Source organism: Ischnura elegans, chromosome 7 (assembly GCF_921293095.1).
Source record: "Ischnura elegans chromosome 7, ioIscEleg1.1, whole genome shotgun sequence".
NCBI classification, from domain to species: domain Eukaryota; kingdom Metazoa; phylum Arthropoda; class Insecta; order Odonata; family Coenagrionidae; genus Ischnura; species Ischnura elegans.
In genome coordinates this window covers 24,093,433-24,100,647 of record NC_060252.1, presented here as the reverse complement: position 1 = coordinate 24,100,647, position 7,215 = coordinate 24,093,433, and the positions used below count along the sequence as shown (strand labels likewise).

The 7,215-nt window shown below is 39.4% G+C and overlaps 1 protein-coding gene across 1 annotated transcript in view; it reads right to left on the bottom strand.

Moving 5' to 3' along the window:
• Positions 1-7,215, bottom strand: part of LOC124162036 (kynurenine/alpha-aminoadipate aminotransferase, mitochondrial-like) — a 357,705-nt gene that overhangs the window by 1,276 nt on the left and 349,214 nt on the right. The gene's annotated exons all lie outside the window — the stretch shown is intronic.

The window sequence follows — 7,215 nt, the reverse complement described above, 5'->3', positions numbered from 1 at the left end:
CCAATTGCTCTATCTGGATTAGTAACTAGAACCCCAGGACCTCAGGCCATACCGAGAACCCCAATTTTAGTCATGCCAGCCTTTCATTGTTTTTGAGAGATTTTCTATATATGTAATCCTCATGAATGTCTTCATTTAAATAAGAAACTTGCATTTAAAAAACTTGATTAGAGATTTTGTAATTTTCTGTTGGATTCATGTTTCATCTACATTCGACATGCTACCTTGCAAGCTGCTTCTATGCATGTGGCTAGGGATGCTAGGACACTAATCATTAATTAGATGAATTAATTTACATTGAATAAAAATAAATTTTTAAAGAAAATAAAATTTTTTGGATATACTTGAAATTTACTTTAGCAAAAACATGGGGGAGAAGAATTGTGTCATGAAATTTGAACCCTGGATAGCTGGTGCTTATGAAAACCAAAATTACTGATGATTTTTGCGTTGACAACACCTCATTTTAAAACTATAGAAACCTTGAGCCAATCGCACCGATTGGCCACAAGTTTTCCCTGTTGCTGGATGCTTTGGATACATGGTGATCTCCGGCAGGCAAGGCATTCAAAGTCATGAGTTTTCTAGAGTATGTGGCAAACTCGCAGCCAATTGTAGCGCATTGGTCTAACTTTCTGTAGTTTAAAGATTGTGTTTTCGACCTAAACATCAGTAGTAATTTTGGTTACTACTGGCACCAGCTATCCAGGGTTAAAATTTTGTGACAAATTTTTTCTACCCTGTACGTGGGCAACTTCCAATTATGAAAAAATTTAATTGCAGCGGGTTTTCCAATTTCCTTCCCTCCTCCCCATCATCTGCTCCCTCTCCTCAAACCCCCCCCCATCCACCCTCTAATCATAACCCCCTCCTTTTCTCTCTCTCCCTGCATTAACCTGTGGGCAAATGCTATTGCATCTCCACCAAATTTTTGAAATTTTAGCAATTAATTGTATTGGAAAAAATGGAAAAATACATGCAGAAATCTCTAAATGTAGTTTTAAAAAAGGTGATAAAACTTGGACTATATGGGAGACAAAAAATGGTTAAAAAGTAATTTTTCCGGACCGTCACAATCACTGGTCAGCAATCCTACGATTGCTTTGACACAGCTCTCCACTCAATTATTCAGTCAGCTAATATTTACACATCTATTTCTTCTTTTAACTTTACCTTTTCTATGTATTTTATTTGAAATTTTCCTTTTTTGTTCCTGCCATCTACTTGTCCCTCTATGATTGTCTTCATCAGGCCATCATGTCTCAAATATATAGATGATTAGGTTGTTCCGTATTACTATCAAGGTTTTCAATAGGCTTATCTTTTCTCCTACTCGTCTTAGGACTTCCTCGTGACTAAGTTGGTCGATCCATTTGATCCTAATCATTCTTCTGTTGCGCCACATTTCAAAAGCTTGATTTCTCCGATGCCATCCTTGGGGTAGCCAGGAATGTTGTTTGGTGGGTGGGGGGTTTAAAATCAGGGGGGAACATTTCTTAAAAACAGGGTACTAAGTAAAGGGTTTTAAACTAATTTTAACGCTTATCTTATTCGAAAAAACTTCATTTTTCAAATAAATCTTTTGTAAATTCTTGATTTTTCAATATTTTGTTTTCTTGTATGACGAGAAATAACTGTGTTTTTAAATTTCGAGGGGGACCGGATCCCCTGTCCCCCTCGCTACGCCACTGGCTGCTGTCATTGCCCATGTTTAACTTTCATAGATACGCTTACTCGAAATGCAAGTTACGATAAGTTATTTCCTTACTTCAATGCTTAAGCTACCCGCTAGAAATAGATATATCTTTTGAAGGAAAGCTCTTTTCCCACAGGCTATTCTGCTAATAATTTCTTTCTTTCTTCTTCCGTCGTTAGTTCACGATGGAATTTCCAGAGAATAGATAATTTCCCATTCGTTCCGGAACTTATCGATCTAATAACCAAACAAGCAGGGACGAAACAAAAGAGTCGACACGTGCGCCGCTGCAATTCTTTTCTGCGCGCTTCGGGACTAAGACGTTCTTCGGCTGGATCGAGGCCTCAATAGAGGAGGACCTCTTCAGTCAGGACCCCCACCGCCGTCATTCGTCGCGAGAAGGGCCCTAAGAAGAGATGAGAATCCGAAAAGGGCCCAGTGAATCTTACATTTGAAGATGAGGGGTGGCACCTATTGTCAGGTTCGCTGCCACGCTCGGTGGGCTTCTACGCCTCCCCCCCAAAATTCTTTTACATTGTGGTCAATATCCGCGATGCATCCACTGCAGAGGAGACCACTAGCCCAGGACCACCTATTCTCTGGCTCTCCATTTTTCTATATCGTTATGTTTTCATAGCGTTTGCCAATTGGCCAAGATGAATTTAAATTTCAAAATTTTGCAATCTCGATATTTATATTTTTTTTCTCGTATATACTTCGATGACTAATTGAAATGAGAAGAGGCTATGTAAGGACGAATATTAACGTAGGGGAATAAGAACTAGAATAGGTGGATGAATTCTGTTATTTAAGGAGCAAGAGAACTTGCGATGGGAGAAGCAAGAAATAAAGTTTCTGCAGGACAGAGTGTTGCTTTTATTTTAACGTCATTCCGCCTTTACAGGCACTATGATGTTGATTCTTGGTTAATTATCCTGTTCCAGGACTGGGAATTAATTCAGTGGTGGTGCTGGCGCTCCGGATCTCCCGTGGAAGATATCGGACGGCAGTAGCGATCCCAAGAATTTATGTTCGCTACTCCGAGAGCAGCAATGTCGTTGACTTAGAACGGTGTTGTTCTTTCGTAGAATGTCTTCGCTAGAATCTTCAGCTTCTCTTCTAATGGTGATTCTCCCGTTGTTAAATATAATGCGTCGTTTCCTGCCCGCTTTGGGAATTTGGTGATCATCCTCAACGCTCCCCTGATGGCATTGTCTAGTTTCCGTAGAGGGCCTTTTAGAGCAAGCCCAGACCAAATCGGTGATGCATTTGTAATTCCTGGGAGCAGGATCGCTTTGAATATTCGTAGCCTTAGATGCTGGGGTATATGATTGGAGCTGAGAAGTGGCTTGAGTAGCATGTTGTTTCTGGCAAACTTTCGTTGAGTTTTGAATCCAAACTCGTTATAAGCGTACCAGTTAAACTACCTTTAACATTTGTAAAAATAGCCCTACTGTAAATCGTCCAATGGATTTCAGAAAGAAAAATCGGAAATGATTATTTACTTGTTCAGAGTTATCTCGTGGCTCAATTTGGAACTAATATAAGAGTTTGAGTTTGACATTTCAATCGCGGCCGAATGTATAGTACCTACATGTTCAGCTATTGGCAATTTTTGGTGAGTACCGCCTAAATTTTTTCCGCAACTACAGCACTGCATATAAGTAAGGAAAAACTTATCAGAACATTTCGGGTGTGCTTCCCTATGGGAGCGAGGCTTGGACGTTGATAGGTGCATTGAAGTCACGATTGGAAGCATTAAAAATAAAGTGCTACTAAAGAATGATGAGGATCACATGATCGACCGAGTTAGTAATGAGGAAGTCCTAAGAAGAGCCAGGAGAGGAGAGAAACCTCATGAAAACCTTGAGAAGAAGACGGAATATTCTATTTAGCCCTATCGTGAGACATGATGGCCTGATGAAGACTATCGTCGACGTACAAGTGGATGGCAAGAACGGAAAAGGAATATATGCAATGGAATACATGGGACAGGTCAAGGGCGTTCCCAGGATCATATATGGAAATAATAGTTTTATTTTGGTTAAATATTCTATAATAATACGTATTATTTTTCGTGAGTTGTAAAAAAGTTTCGAGAGTTCGTAAAAAAAATTGTTGAATACTTTCGCTCCAATTCAGTGCTGATTTTTATTAAAGATTTTTGAGATTTTTGCTTCTGGAGGGGGGGCAGCTGCCCCCTCTGCCCCTCGCTGGATACGCCCATGGGACAGGTAAAGAAAGATGTGAAAGAGAAGAAATGCGTAGGTTTGAAAAGATTAGCTGATAGGAGTGAAGTTAAGTGGAGAGCTGCGTAAAAACCAATCTTAGGATTGTTGACCAGTGACGATGATGATTTCACGATGCGTGCGAATTGAAGAAAAAATCTGTAAAGGCAACCCGCTTGCCTCCCAAGAACCCCCAAAGTAAATGCCTCGCTATAGTGGCCTGTGGCTGCACGAGCCTGACTGTTAGCGTGGGTTAGACGATCCGTAGACCGGGAAAATAGACGAGATTGATTCAATAAGAAAAGCGGAACGAGACAGTGGCGCAGCGAGGGGGGGTTTTGGGGGATAAACCTCCCCCCCCCCAGAGCTCAGAGAAATTTTTAAGTTATTTCATTTTACTTAATTGGATTGATATTACCAATGTAACAGTGTAAGGATTAATAATAATATCCCTCAGAAAGCCGTAAAACTCACCATTTGAACCATTTATCTTAAAATTCCGCAATTTATTTATCTCGCAACTACCACTTATCCTGGTGGGTAGACCATAATCCCACACACCTTGGTATTAGTCGCACCTAATCCCCCCCCCCCCCAGCCTTAATTTCTAGCTGCGCCCCTGGAACGAGATACCGCAGCCAAGCGAAGTCATAAATGGCAATTTCGTAAAAATTTACTAAGAATACTTCCGAATCACTGCCGCCGTAAAACAGAGTTCTACAGTCTGTAATAAAAGCAAGACACCCGAGTTTGAGGAGCTCTATCGCCTAAACTAGGAAATCAATTTCAATGCAACAAAAAGCATACGAAGGAGAATTTATTTCTACGTTCGAGCATTTAATTTAACAAAATTTCCGTCCCATAGTATTTCCTGTTCTTAATTTTTTCTAAAAAAAGTACCCGTTTTTTTGCGCGTAAAATCAAGTTGCCCAACTTTGAGCGGTTTGCACTCCCGTGGTTTTCGTTCCAGTAACTTGGAATTTTTATGTATGAAAGCCAGATCTATTGAAAATTTGCAGAAAAAAAATTGTTTATACCACGAAAAATGATGGATTTCGTTGTAAATAACGCAAGTCTCTGCTAACTTCGAAACCAATGGGTTAATTGAAAATGTATTGGTACTGTTGTGTGCCGTAGAATGTAGATCATGCATGTACGTAGATCATGCACGTTAAATGTCAGCATAATATTCAATATCCTTTGATATTTATCGTGTTTTGAGCTCTACTTTTTTTTACAGACAGTAACTACTAAAATTGCGATAGAGGATTCTCTAGTCGACCACGAAATATTGTGTCGCCCATTGTGGTGAATCAGAGGAAAGAGAGGACCCAACGTAATTTCTGGAAAAAATTAAAATTTCTATTACGCATATCAGACCTGAAACGCTTTCTCACGTATCATTCATGCATTGCATACCACCAAGGCGCAGCGGAAATTAATGAACCCCGCGTCCCCCTCCTACAATAATTATCTAAATCCATCATAATTTAAATTAGTTTACAAAAGTAGCCCCTCGCGCCTTTCTTGCCCACGCACCGTATAATAAGCCGTTTTGGTCTACTTATTTATTTTTCTATGATCCATAATCTATAAAAATATTAATATTTCTGAGTGTTAATAACTTCTATTAATGCCATGTTGCCAAACGGGGCCGCGCCGGGCCAGTGCCGGTTACCAGGAAGCAAAGTTTCGCGCGCAAGACGTGGCAACGCAGCATTCGTTCGCTCCAGCGTATTTTTTAATGCCCATATATAATGTTTAATATGTATAACTCATGTATTTTGGACCATAGAAAATTTTCAAATAAATTAAGAAGTGTTTCTATCAATTTTACTTTTTCTTTCGGGGTAAACTGTAGGAATAGATAATGTTTTAAACATTTTCGTCATTTTACAAAAAAATATGCGTTTCAAAAAAACACAAAAGCCATTTTATTAATGTAAATTAATGTTTGCAACTTATTGTGGAAGACGAATGTTGTAGATGTAGTAGTTATCTCTAGGTTGTGCTAGTCCCACCCGTCGAGTTCATATCTTGTTTGTTAGTATGTACTACCAGAATGGCCAGCCGTTACAACAACGGAGTAACAACTGACTAATAAATCGATTTAGAGGTGGGCTTATCGATTACTTCCGGCATCGATTTTGACAAATTCTGGTATGTTTCAAACGCCGTATCCGTCTATGGTGCAGTGGATTGGCTCGGGTGGGCAGAGCTACTAAAGAGATTCTATAAAAAAAGCGATTCCATGGGTTGTATTCGATCTTTTTACATCGTTTCTACGGTAAAAAAGGAACAATTGCCAGCGTACCCTTACTTTGGATCGTTTTCTGGCCGTATAATTATTTTGATCCAGTCATGAGTAAATCCAGAGATGATCGGACGCTTCGCCACTGCTCACGAAATTTTATAAGTTTATTGAAATAATCACTTTAAAATTTCCACGATTATAAAAATTATTACCACCTAGGCTTCAATGTTACTACATCATCTTCAAGGTGGTAATATTGCAGTGCGGTAATAGATTTAGTGATATTGAAACCTAGGTCGTAATAAATTTTATAATAGTGGTAACATTGCAAGAATTTATTTCGACAAGGAAAAATTCCACCTCATATCTCTTGAATCTTCAGATTTTATTAAGAAGTTCAACTTAAATTTACTAACAAGAAGGAATTTCTTAAATTCGCAATCACTATTTTTATCTACTTCCAGAAATGATAACGTCTAAAATCGAAATATCGAAAATCGAAATCAACTTATATCATATTAGTCTATTCGTAAGATTCGAAGTATCGATGCATATCTGGAAAGGCAAAAACAGTTTCTTTTTAGCGATATACTTTTACAATTCCCTATACTTTGATTACTCAACAGATTACAATGGCGTGAATGGACCTTCAGAATGCTCGGCCCTTTGGAAGGTCGGAGGTGTTTGTAGGAGATGCGTCGAAGGTTGACGTCGTAATCACTTTTGTCGATCGGCGGAATAATTCGATTTCGGATGGAAAAGGGAAAGTCACTGGAGGGGGCGAGATTACATCCATCGATCGAAGCGAAGAAAGCGATTCAATTTCCTGCTCGAGGAGAACTTGTTTCTTGGAGGGAAATTCGCTGCAGATGATCCCAAACACCAGTTAAGCGCTCGGTTAGACCCCACTCCTTCGTAGAACTCCGCTAGGCCTCTAGGAAAGATCGACATGCTATGAGACTCCCCTAAGTCAGTGGAAACTCAGTTTCAGGAAGCCCAGGTCCAAAATAAAAACTTCGTACGAGTAAGAGCGTTGT